The 12,163-nt window shown below is 47.3% G+C and overlaps 1 long non-coding RNA gene across 1 annotated transcript; it reads right to left on the bottom strand.

Annotated features, from left to right (window-relative positions):
- Positions 1-669: 669 nt before the first annotated feature.
- Positions 670-6,230, bottom strand: LOC139046151 (uncharacterized). Its single transcript, XR_011505761.1, has 4 exons — positions 6,113-6,230; positions 4,373-4,568; positions 3,546-3,679; positions 670-2,573 (listed from the first exon to the last, which is right to left on the bottom strand). It is a non-coding gene; the product is annotated as an uncharacterized lncRNA (long non-coding RNA).
- Positions 6,231-12,163: the final 5,933 nt, after the last annotated feature.

Genomic DNA, 12,163 nt, shown 5'->3' with positions numbered 1-12,163 from the left:
CCCTCTGTGCTCCCCGTGTCCACAGGCCCTGGGGGCCTGCTCTCGCTGAGTCTGTTTTGATTCCAGGACCCGAGGATCTCTCTTTCCTTGTTTGTCCCCAAAACCCTCCCTCCCAGGACTTGAGTGCAGCCAACTTTATCAATGGCTTGGTGTGGTCACTAGGACAAGCAACGGTCACTTAGATCCTGACCAGCCCTGAGACCTCCTCCCTGGCCACCGCCCTTCACAGACCCTAGCACTCCATTCAGATGCTTGGCCCCCTCATGCTTAGAGTCCACTTTTCCACACCTGGGGCTCCCCAAGAAATGCAGTTTCCCTCCCTGTGTCATTTGGAGCAATGGGTTCTCCACCCTCACTTGTACCTATCTCCTTGCACATTCAAAGATGCATTCCTATGGCATCCCGAGAAAACATCTGCCTTTTGAATTTTGTACCATGGGCAACTATTATTTATTCCCCCAAAACCAAGCAACTTTTTTGAAAAAGGCCTGCTTCTTAGGATCTCACCTATACTGCAAAGCAAAACTAAAAAAGCCTTTGTCATTTCAGCTGTCTCTCTTCTCCCACCAGCCTCTCCAAGGAAGTAAATCGTTTAGAGGTTTGTTTTTCCACTGGCAGCAATTATGCCTTCCATCTTAGAAAACAGAAGTCATTACAGTGAGTTTGAGTTTTAAATGACATTGTTTTCTCACGCTGCTCCATTTATAAAATGTCCCATTCATTCATTCATCAGATGAACAGGTGCTATAGGAGTTCTACAGAAGGCGAATTCTGTCTGGGCTGGAGTGATCTGGGGTGGCTTCATGGGGGAGGTGGGAATTCGTCTGGGACATCAAGGCTGAGAGAGGTAGAATTTAGCGAGGTGAAGATAAAGGGCAGGGCAGGTAGGAAGTGGGCGTGGGGATTGACAGGTGCGGGGAATTAGCAACCCTCCCTCCAAACTAGTGTTTCTGTGGCTCCACACAGTTCTGGCCCTGTGCTGGGGACTGTCCTAGACAGACACACAGACACAGGTGATTCCAACGGAGTGTGGGGAATGGGAGAAACACAAGGTCATCAAAGGGGAAGGGAGCTGCCTCAAGGGAGACTAGGAGAGGCTGCCAGGAGAGAGTGACATTTAAGCTGAGACAGGAAGAATGCGTGGGTGACGGTGAGAAGCAGCGCTTCAAGCGGAGAGAACACTGTTTATGAAATTCCCAAGTCAAGGGAGAGCCTGGTAAGGAAATGAAGAAGTCCAGCATGGTGAGATCCGAGAGCTGGGAAGTGGTGAGGAATGAGGCTGGGGAGACGTGTGGGCAGGGCAGGCAGGGCCTCGTGGGCCTCAGAGGAAGGAAGGAAGGACAGGATCCTGAGGGCAGTGGGAGACATGGAGGGTTTTTAGCTAAGGAGCAGCATGATCAGACCCGGGCTTTAGAAAGGGCCCTGGGCTGGGCGTGGAGGATGGAGTGAAGGGGAGAAATGGGGGAAGCAGAGGGAGCGTTTAGGGGGCTTTGCAGCGATACAGTAGAGCTTTGACAGACACCTGGCTAGGGCAGGGGGTGGGTTGGAGGATGTGTCCTTGTGCTAGGACACGAGTGGACCGGGATGGAGCCTGGGACCTCAGAGCTGGGAGGCAGAGACGAGGGGACTTGCAGAGGATGGCTTCCAAGACAGGTCAGGGTGGCTATGTGGGTGGTGCTTGGGGGAACCAACCTGAGGCTGCCAAGTTGCCTCTCTTCTCTGAGAAGGGGTGCCACTCCATGGGTTTTCCCAAGGATGAGACCAGTGCTACCTGTGGGCAGTGTCCACGATAGGCATGGCATAGCACACAGGCACAGAGCAAGAAAGCTCATCCCTTCTCAATTCTCCTTTGGTAGTTCCAGGAGAAGGCCTCAGTTGGGAGCTAGCCCGTCTTTAACACCTCCCACACTTGTTACTGTCCGTTTTTTTACAGAGAGAGCAGGCCTCAGGCTCAGAGCCTTCAGCAGGCCTTGGTGTCTAGCCAGGGTTTGATCACATTTCCTTGCATTTAGTTTTACAGCCACTTTCCATTTATGGTGAGTGAAACCAGATTTCCAATTAGGGCAATGATAGCAAATTTCATTTTTAAACAAAGCCATTTAACTGAGGGAAAAAATAATGGGCCACCCACCTTGAACAATACATTAACAGTGGTACAGGTGGTCTGGGGATAGGGCAAAAGTCAGAGGGAGGCCTTGTATGACAGAAGGTTGGGAAACACAGTGAGCGCAAAGAGAGCACTGGGTTTGGAGTCATGAAACCGTGTGTAAGTACCACTCAGCCAAAGCCCAGCTGTGCTCTGAGAGTGGGGATGAGAACCTCTGTCCTCCTCCTCCCGGGTGCCACGAGGACCGGTTGACATCACGGAGAGGAAATGGGCTCCAGGGCTGAGGTGCAGGCCAGTGAGGGACGGCTCTTGGGACGGTCCTTGTGTCAGGCTCACAGAAGGAGGCAATCTCTGCCCTGAGCCTCCAACTTGGTCTCAGCTCTGAAGGGGAAGTGAGAGTCCGCTGTGGGGTGAGATGAGTGTCATTTTATTCTGGGACCTTTCTGGCTCCTCGAGGAAATTAAACCTGAAAAACAAATCTCCCCAAAGATAAAATATTTCAGATAAATTGTCCAAACCCTGCCAGGTAGACTTTGCTCTCCTGAGGTGATGCCTAGAAAAAGTAACCCATATTGGGGCCAGCCTGGTGGCGCAGCGGTTAAGTTCTCACGTTGTGCTTCTCAGCGGCCCGGGGTTTGCCAGTCGGATCCTGGGTGAGGACATGGCACCGCTTGGCATGCCATGCTGTGGTAGGTGTCCCACGTATAAGGTGGAGGAAGATGGGCACGGATGTTGGCTCAGGGCCAGGCTTCCTCAGCAAAAAAGAGGAGGACTGGCAGTAGTTAGCTCAGGGCTAACCTTTCTCAAAAAAAAAAAAAAAAATGCAACCCATAGGGAGGTGATTTTGTGTGTATGTGTGAGGAAGACTGGCCCTGAGCTTACATCTGTGCCAATCTTCCTCTATTTTATGTGGGAGACAGCCACAGCATGGCTTGACGAGCGGTGCTAGGTCTGTGCCTGGGATCTGAACCCGAGAACCCCAGGCTGTGAAGCAGACCACACGAACTTAACCTCTAAGCCACCAGGCTGGCTCCCACAGGGAGGTTTTGAATGTAAAGCTGCCACTAGTATCAACTCAGTGCAGTCCCCAGGCACCAAGGACAGGGTGACCCATGCATGGGGCACCAAGGGGAAGTGGCCCCTCTGCAGCTGGGGAATTGCCGCTGTTGCAAGACTAAGAACTCTGGGTCCCCCTGGCTTGGGGGCTTCCTCTTATAAACTTTCAGTCTTGATGGTGGTGGGCGTGCTCACACCCACTCCCCAGGCTCCACAAGCCAGGAGCTTGACTGGGCACTGGCATCACCAGACCGAAAAGCAGGGGATTTCCTTCAGTGTAATTACAGACACCATAATTTAATTCCTCTCTTTGTTTCCTAGTTTACTGTCAGACGTCACCCACTAGAAGGTAAGCTGAATGAGGACAGAGCCTCGTGCTCACCTGAGTTCCCGCTGCCTTCTGCAGTGTCTAGCACCCCGTAAGTGTCGAACCACCACGGTAATGGGAAGGGCCAGAAGTGTGATCTTATTTTTCTGCTTCCTCACAAGGTTCCAGACAGACCAGTTAGAGCAGGACTGAGAAATGTGGAGTTGGGAGGGAATTAGAAATCGGCTTTTTCTTGCCCCTGTAAAAGGAATCTTAAAAGGAATTAAGAAAGAAGCCTTTTAAAATGAAAATTTAAAGAGTTTAAAATCGCTCTGAATTCAAAATCTAAAGCAATGTTTTAGAAGCATTGGCGTGCTTTCACCAGCTACCCAAGTCACAAAAGTGTTCCCCTTGTGGCAAGACCTGGGAAGAAGAGGTTGCATGTGGTTCCATGGGATCTCAAGGCTGGAGGAGGGTGTGTCCATTCACTCTGAGGAGGTAACTAGACTAGATGAGAAGGGTTGATGGGAACCTAACTTTCATACCAAACCATCCACTGCTTTCCTCTCAACCTAGGTTCAAATCCTGCTTCTGCCACTTGGTAGCCATGGGACCTTAGGCAAGTCATTTCGCTTCCTTGAACTTTGGTTTTCTCGTCTGTAGAACGGGGACAATAATAATGCCTATGTCATGGGGTTGTTATAAGGATGAAGTAAATGAATCCTTGTCAAGCCATGAGAACAGGGGCTACCAAGTAGTGCATGCTCCATAAACATCAGCTTCAATAATTGATTTCCCTTTCTGTGATACAGTGAACCCAATTCCAAGAATCCAAAAGCATTGCAAATTGTTCTGAGGAAAAAAATGTGATTTACAGTCACTAGAAAATAAAATGTACTTACAATGATAAGATAGGATCCAAGAGACAAGTGTTGTCATCCGTGAGTTGGGGTTTTTCCTCCTACACGGTCTTGGCAAGTTTCTTAAAGACATGTGGTCTCTCTTTATAAACCCTAAGCTCCCGCAGCTTTACAGGCTCTGTTGAAGTCAAGTGTGGTTGACTTCTGCTTCTCCTCAACAGGCAAACTGAAGAGAGTCCTGAAAATTTAACAGTTATCGCTCCATTGTTTTTTTAAAAAAAATTCAATAAAACACAGATTTATAATTATTGCCTGACGACAAGGATTATACTTTGAAATGTAATATGCTGATTGTGATAATTTGCAGCAAAATCCACTTATACATAATACATTTGTATGTCCCAAAATTAATAAAATGACTTTTGACCTAAAAAGAGATTGCGCATATTTTGATTTTTCCTTACATTTTCATCCCCCCGCACCCTATCTCTTCCAAACGCAGCAGAATCTTTTCCCCATGGTGTCAGTATTAGAGAAAATTTAAATTTTGGCTCCAGAGCCTTTCCCACTTCCTCTGGGATTTGCTTCCCATAAGTACACACATACAGGCCCATCTCCTCTGGAAAACTCAGCTGCCAGCTGGAGAAACCAAAGTCCCAGGATGAGAGGACATTGAGGATCTGGTCTGGGGCTCTTCCAGGAAGGAGCTACAACCGTCTCTCTGTTAGAGGCACTTCCCAGTTACTGTCCTGAAACCGTGGGTTGGTCTCTCCCCTAGGAGAAGGGGAGAGAACCGGATATACAGGCCTCGCTCCCTTCTGTCCGTTAAAAAGCGCAAGCCTTGCTATGGAGCTAAATTCTAGACTTTGAATTTCCTATGTCTGTCCTACAGCATGAACCCCCATTTTACAGATGAGGAAAGGCTAGTGGGATATAGGATTACATCATATGGGACGTTCCTTCTGAAGGGTTTTGCTTTGTTTTGTTTTCGGCACCTGCTCTGTGCCTAGCCCCACATCAGGAGCTGACGGCACAATGGCAAGCAGGACGCATCTTCGCTTTCTGGAGCATGATGATCTTCATCTGTGTAATGGGAACAATAGTCACGTAATAACGACCTGGCCCTTCTAAAGGGGTTGTGTGGGGATCTGATGAGCTAGTGGACGTGAAAGAGCTTTATAATGTTAAAGCACTCTGTAAATATGAAGAATGATCAGGTATAGCATGAAAGAAGATGCTAAAAAAGGTTTGATTTTTTGCACCATTCATTTAATGATAACAGAAGAACAGCAACAATTTACTAAGCACCTACTGTGTGCCAGCCATTTTACACGCACTCTTGCTAGCCTCAACACAACCCCGCAGGAGAGCTTTCCAACCTCTTACAGGGGGCAGAGGGGCTTGCGCCGGGTCACAGGGCTAGTATGTGGTGGAGCCAGGATTGGAGCCAGCTCAGCCGGGCTCTCCCGCGGGCTGTAGGGGCAGGGCCCGGGTACCCTGGAGGGAAGGGTCAAGGGAAAGCTGAGGTAGAGCCGGACAGGAGGGAGGGGTGGATGCATTTCCCTCTGGATCACAGAGGCAAAGATGAGGCCCTGGGGCTCCGGGGAACTTCTCAGAAAAGAGACAGGAACTAGCAACCAGGGACAATGACTTAAGGGTTTTGTAAGTTTCTAACCCCCTAGAACTTCCCCTTACCGGTTCTTTCATTATTCGGGCCTTTTGCCTAGAAGGAGGAGCAGTGAGATCTATCCTTCAGTCTATGCATTTTTATTAAGCACTTACTCTGGTGCTAGGCAGGCCCCAGGAGGTGGGCCTGGGACATCTCTCTCTTCAGAGGCGGGAGGAAGTGGGGTGTTGAGGAGTCCTGTTCCACACCCACTGAGGGTGAGTACAAGAACCCCAAAGGACCAAGAGCGTGGGAGTGGCTAGAAAGAGGAACGGAAAGCCCGTGGGTCCCTGGGGCCTTCAGGGAAGAGGAAAAGGGGAACACGAGGACATGAGTCCAATCTGGTCCTGAGATGGGTGGGCCAAGAAGGGAAAGGGATTGGCCCTGTCCCTAGAGGAGGCTGTCACAGGGCTGAGCTAAGAGCTTGGGCTGGGCTGTGTCCTCCCTGGCCCTCCAGCCCTGAAGTTTCTCTTCCTCCTCCCTCTACCCTCCTCCTGCTCCACAGGGGCCCACCCGCATTCTCGGGGAATCATAGGCTAAAAATAAACAGTTGCCACTAGACTCTGGGCCCGGGGAATCGGTTCAACAGGCGTCCTGTGGACAGTGGGTTGGGGCCGGGCCAGGGAATGGAAAGGATGACAGCTAAAGGTCCTAAGACCCCCAATGGGTGATGCAAACAATCCGCCCACCCCCAGCCTGCCTCTCTGAGAGCCAGGTCTTCTGGCCTTCAGCTCATGACCTTCTATGGCTGGGGCTGTTTGGATCCCAAGCAATGTCACTGTGCCTGCTGGAGAGATAGAGCATGTGGCAAAAAATAGCTTCACCCCCTTGCAATATTCCTACCCATAACTGGGCACGGCAAGTCTTTATCAGTCCAAAGGCAGATTCCCACTGAAGCGAAGGTGCTTTTCTGGGAAGGCAGAACCCGTGACTCCTCAGCCCAGAGAGGACTTCATGGGGCTCTCATTACTGACAGCCTCGTTGGAATCCTTTGGATGGGAGTCCAGCTTCGGAGGGGGAGGCAGGGGTGGTGGTGGGCCGATGTCAACCAACAGCACCCATCTGTCATCTAAGGAACCCTCCTGGGTCTTAGCTGTCCTCCAGCCTGTGTCACTGACAAAATGTGAGTCCCCTCTCCAAACATCCTTGATGGATTCAAAGAATGTCATTTCAAGGGAGTCATTGCCTGGACTTTTGTCTGCAGAAAGTCGGTGGCTGGAAGACCCTCCCTGGCTCTGTGTTAACTCCATATTTGACTATATAGAGACTGCCCCTCCAGGGTCAGGCACCCCAGTGCCTCTAATAATATTAATAACAAAAACACCGGCTACTGTGAACGGAGCACTGTTGAAGCGTTGGGATCTGACTTTACGTGGATTATCTCATTAAAGCCTCACGTGTTATTCTTTCATACCCATTTTACCGGTGGCAGAAATGAGGCACAGAGAGATTAAGTCGTCCATTTGCGCACACATAGTGAGTGATGGAGCTCAGGTTTGGTGGGTTCAGACCCCAGATCCCACACCCTGAGCCCCTAGAGGGAACAGTCCGTTTCAGATGCAAGACTCTAAGAGAAAGGGCAAGGGAAGCCACAAAGCTAGTGGCTAAAGTCCCCAAAATATTACCCTAGAGAGCTGTCATTGTGCCCTATCTACTCCCATGACCTCAGCACCTGCTGGTTCCCACAATACACGTGAGCCACCCTGACCTCTTGGGCCTCTGCCTGCGCGACTCCCTCCTCCTCAAATGTCCTTCCCTCTACTCTGAACCTGGCCAACTCCTGCTCGTCCTGCAGGGGAGCCAGGTGTGTTCTCATCACACCAGGTGCTTCCATTTTCTAGGCTTTAGCACGTTTGTTGTTGAAATACATGTTAAAATCATTTTGTGGTTAGTCACTGCCTCTGACTGGAACGGACTCTCCGCCAGGGCAGGAACCGTGTGGATCTTGTTCACCAAAGTATTCCGAAGACTTAGCACAGTGCCCGGCACGTATTAGGTGCTTAGTAAGTAGTTTTGAATGAAGGAAGGAAGGAACAGATGAATGAATGAATGATATCTTGAATGTTGACTGAAGGATCCAAGCAGTGATTGCAGATGGAGCTGGCTGAGTGGGAAGTGGCAGATAGGGCTCAGGGAGGAAGGAAGGGGGTGAGGAAGAAGCTACCTTGAGATATAGAGCCTTGTTGGGGGTGGTGGCAGAGAGGGACAGGAAGGAACTGGCTGACCTTTAATGAGCTGGCTCACCCTAAGACTCCGTCCAACTGCGAAATGCTTTGACTTGGTGTGAGGACGGGCTGGCATCCCGGATGTCAACCTTTCAAGGTCATTCTTCCCGGTGCCCTCCATGTTTCCCTGCACAATCAGAGTAAATCTTGCCATGTGGGTTCTGACCCTTGTGAGGAAACAACTGTATAAAATTGCTTTGAAATGGCTCTGGTGGAAGCTTCTCGCAGCAGTTCATCCTGGAGGGTGGGATTCCTAGGGCGATTCTTTCTACATCACGCATTTCTGTGATGACTGAACTCTTCCTTCCTCCCTCCCTTCCTTCCTTTCTTTCCAACAAAAATGTATTACCTTTGTATGCAGAGCAACAAAGCCTAGTTATTAAGGGGTCTTCAAATATTTGGGGAGTGGCAGTGTGTCCTCTTTAAGACGGTTCTGCTTCAGAGAAGGAGGAAAAAGCAGGGAGGAGGAACTGGAAGTGAGTGGCTGAGTTAGAAGGACAATGTCATCGATCACTTTTTATTTTTCTTATTTTTGAAATTAACTTGCAATAAAATTGACTTTTTTGTGTACGTTTCTATGAATTCTAATATACAGATTTGTGTAATTTGTCTAATGTGTAGATCTGTTTAACCACCACCATAATCAGGATACAAATCAGTTCCACCAGCCCACACACCAGCTTCAGTTGCCCCTCTGTAGAGACATCCTTTCCCCAAACCTGCCCCTGGCAGCACTGATCTGCTCTCCACTGCTCTAGCTTAGTCTTTTCAAGAGTGTCATATAGATGAGATCGTGTAGTGTGTAACCTTTGAGAGTGGCTTCTTTCCTGTTCATTCAGTTGTTCTGTCTATCAGGGGTTTATACTTTTCTTTTGCTAGTAGTATGGACTTAGTTTGGTTCATCTGTTCACCCCTGGAGGATGTTTGAGTTGCTCCTAGTTTTTGATCATCATGAATAGAGCTGCTATAAACATTTGTGTGCAGCTTTTTGCGTGAACAGAAGTTTCCGTTTCTCTAGGGTAATCACCTGAGAATGGGATTGCTGAGTCATATGGTAAGTGTAGGCTTAATTTTATAAGAAACTGCCCAACTGTTTGCACTCCCATCGGCAATGAGAGAGGGCGGCAATCTCCGTGTACCTTGCCAGCTCTCAGTATTGCCAGGTTTTTGAAGCCATTATAACAGGTGTGTAGTGGTACCCCATCATGGTTTTCTTTTGCATTTCCCTAATGGCCAATGCTGTTGAATATTTTTTCGTGTGCTTATTTGTCATCATGTATACTCTTTGCTGAAGTATCTGGCAAGTTTTTGGTCCATTTCTTAATTGGGTTAGTTGATTTCTTAACTGTTGAGTTTTGAGAGTTCTTTTGATATTCTGGATACAAGCCTTCTGTCAGATATGTGATTTGCAAATATTTGCTCCCAGACTGCAACTTATCTCTTCAGCCTCTTAACAGTGTCTTTCACAGAGCAAACACTTCTCATTTTGATGAACATTTTTATCAGTTTTTCTTTTATAGATGGCACTTTTGACTTCTCATCTAAGCGCTCTGCCTAATATCATTCTTTGATCACTTTCTTTGTGCCAGCCTGGGCAGTCCACGTGGTGTAATCCACTTAATCTTCACTGCAATCCTCTGAGGTTGGTGCTATTTTTATATGACCTAATATTACAGATGAGGAAACTGAGGCACAGAGAGCTTAAATAACTTGCCCAAGCCTCACCTGGCTTTCAGTGGGGGAACTGGGCTTCAAGTGTATGCCTCCAGGACTTCAGAGTCCACCGTCTTCACCACCAGGATCAGGTCGAAACTCTGCCCGTGGAATCTCTCATTGGAGAGTCATCAGAGCAAGGAAACCAGTAACATTTGCTCATTCCTGTCACTCAGTTCTTAGCCTACATGTCACCTCCTGTGGGAGATCTTCCCTGGCCACCCCATCTAAAATAGGCCTCCTCTCCCTCTCCCATCTCCTTTCCACCCCTCCCCTCATGCCCTCTCTTAACTGAGAAGGCGTCTCCCCAAGGCACGTTCCCTTATCTGAAATGCGTTAGTTTTCCTCTATTATTTGTTTTCTTCTACATAATTTGCTTCTTTCCCACTAGAAGGTCAGCTGGGTGAGAGCAAGGACTGTACCTTTTCACCTCTTTATCTCCAGCTTCTAGCCCAGTGCCTGGCGCTGAATGAGCGCTCACCAAATACTTGTTAGTGGATATTAGTGGAGAGACAGGTGGATGGACAGATGGACTGATGGATGGATGGGTAAACTGCCTCAGTTGGGGAAATTTGGCTTCCCCAGCAAGGTAGAACTGCAACCGTGGAACTAATCAGGTTCTGGCTAGAAGAAATTGAAAGGTGTCTTCTTCCATATTTGTTTGTGTGTATAGACACTACATACAGCATTTGTGTTTAAAAAAATAGAATATATACATGTATATGCTAGCATATGCCTAGAATATCTTTGGAAGGATACACAAGAACCTAGTGTAGAAGTGGGTGGCTAGGAGAGCAGGCAGAGAATGAGGCTCACTTTTCACTCTATACTCTTTCGTTCATTTTGCATTTTCTACCATGTGCATGTGTGTACTGCATATGCAGAACATATATTTCTTTTTGGAATCATAATGTTACAAAGTTTCTTTCTGCCGGAAGGCTGCGCTGCAGAGCAAGCCGAGAGGTTAATCACAGGAAGTTGTTCAGAAGACAATTAACACCTTCCTTCTCTCCAACCAGCAGCTGGTTTGTAGGAACTGAAACAAGGTAAGTGTTAATGCAGAAAAGGTTTTGCAAGAGTAGACCGGCAAGCAACATTTAGTAAGTCATTATTAATAAGCAGGGCTTGTTAATTAGTTTTTAAATAAAATACATGCGACCATTCAAACTTAAAGATGTATCTGAAGCAAACTAATACTCTCCAATCCAGCTCCTTCGACCCACTGTACTTAGAAATTTGATTTCTCTACTTTTTTCTTTGCTTAAACAAGTGTTCAGGGTGATCTGGATATGTTTATTTTGTCTTCTATGAAAATAGGATCAAGTCATAGATATTACTCTTTAATATTCCTTTTCTACCTCATACATTTTAAAAGTAATTTTAAGTTGACACACACGGATCTATCTCCTTTGTTTTAATAGCTACATAATATGCAACTGTATTGATGCAATCAGGGTGTATCTTGTTATTACAAAAATGTTGCAATGACTATTCTTTATCTATCTCTATCTATCTATCTATCATTTATCCATATCACCATTTATTATTGCTTTCATTTCTGAAAGTTGTCACACTTTTTTGTCATAATATTCTGGAAAATGTTTCCTAAAAGGTTATAATGTTTTTACAGCCCAACAATGAGTATGGTAGTGTTGGTCTCTTTATGCCTTCATCAGCTGTGAATGTTACCAATACTTTTCATTTTTGCCAATATTAGGAGCTATGTGGGAGCTCACTATTTAATTTTCATTTCCCCAATTATCCATGTGTTTCTTTTTCTTTTTTCTTTTCTTTTCTTTTTTTTTTTTTTTTGAGGAAGATTAGCCCTGAGCTAACTGCTGCCAACCCTCCTCTTTTTGCTGAGGAAGACTGGCCCTGAGCTAACATCCGTGCCCATCTTCCTCTGCTTTATATGTGGGATGCCTGTCTCAGCATGGCTTGCCAAGTGCCATGTCCACACCTGGGATCTGAACCGGTGAACCCCAGGCCACCAAAGCGGAACCTGCGAACTTAACCGCTGCGCCACTGGGCCGGCCCCAGTGTTGCCCATTTTCATTTCCTCTTCTGTATACTGTTCTCATTCTTTTCCCATTTTGCCTTTGGGTCGTTTGTATTTTTCCAGTTTATTTGCGGGAGCATAGCATGTTCATCTCAGGGAGAGTAAGCCTTTGTTGTATGAAGTTTAAATATTTTCTCCCACATTCCCATTTATCTTTTGACATCGTTTGT

The sequence above is a fragment of the Equus asinus genome, chromosome 9 (assembly GCF_041296235.1).
Source record: "Equus asinus isolate D_3611 breed Donkey chromosome 9, EquAss-T2T_v2, whole genome shotgun sequence".
NCBI classification, from domain to species: Eukaryota; Metazoa; Chordata; class Mammalia; order Perissodactyla; family Equidae; genus Equus; species Equus asinus.
The sequence above is the reverse complement of the archived record's forward strand: the minus strand, read 5'-3'. Positions and strand labels throughout refer to the sequence as shown.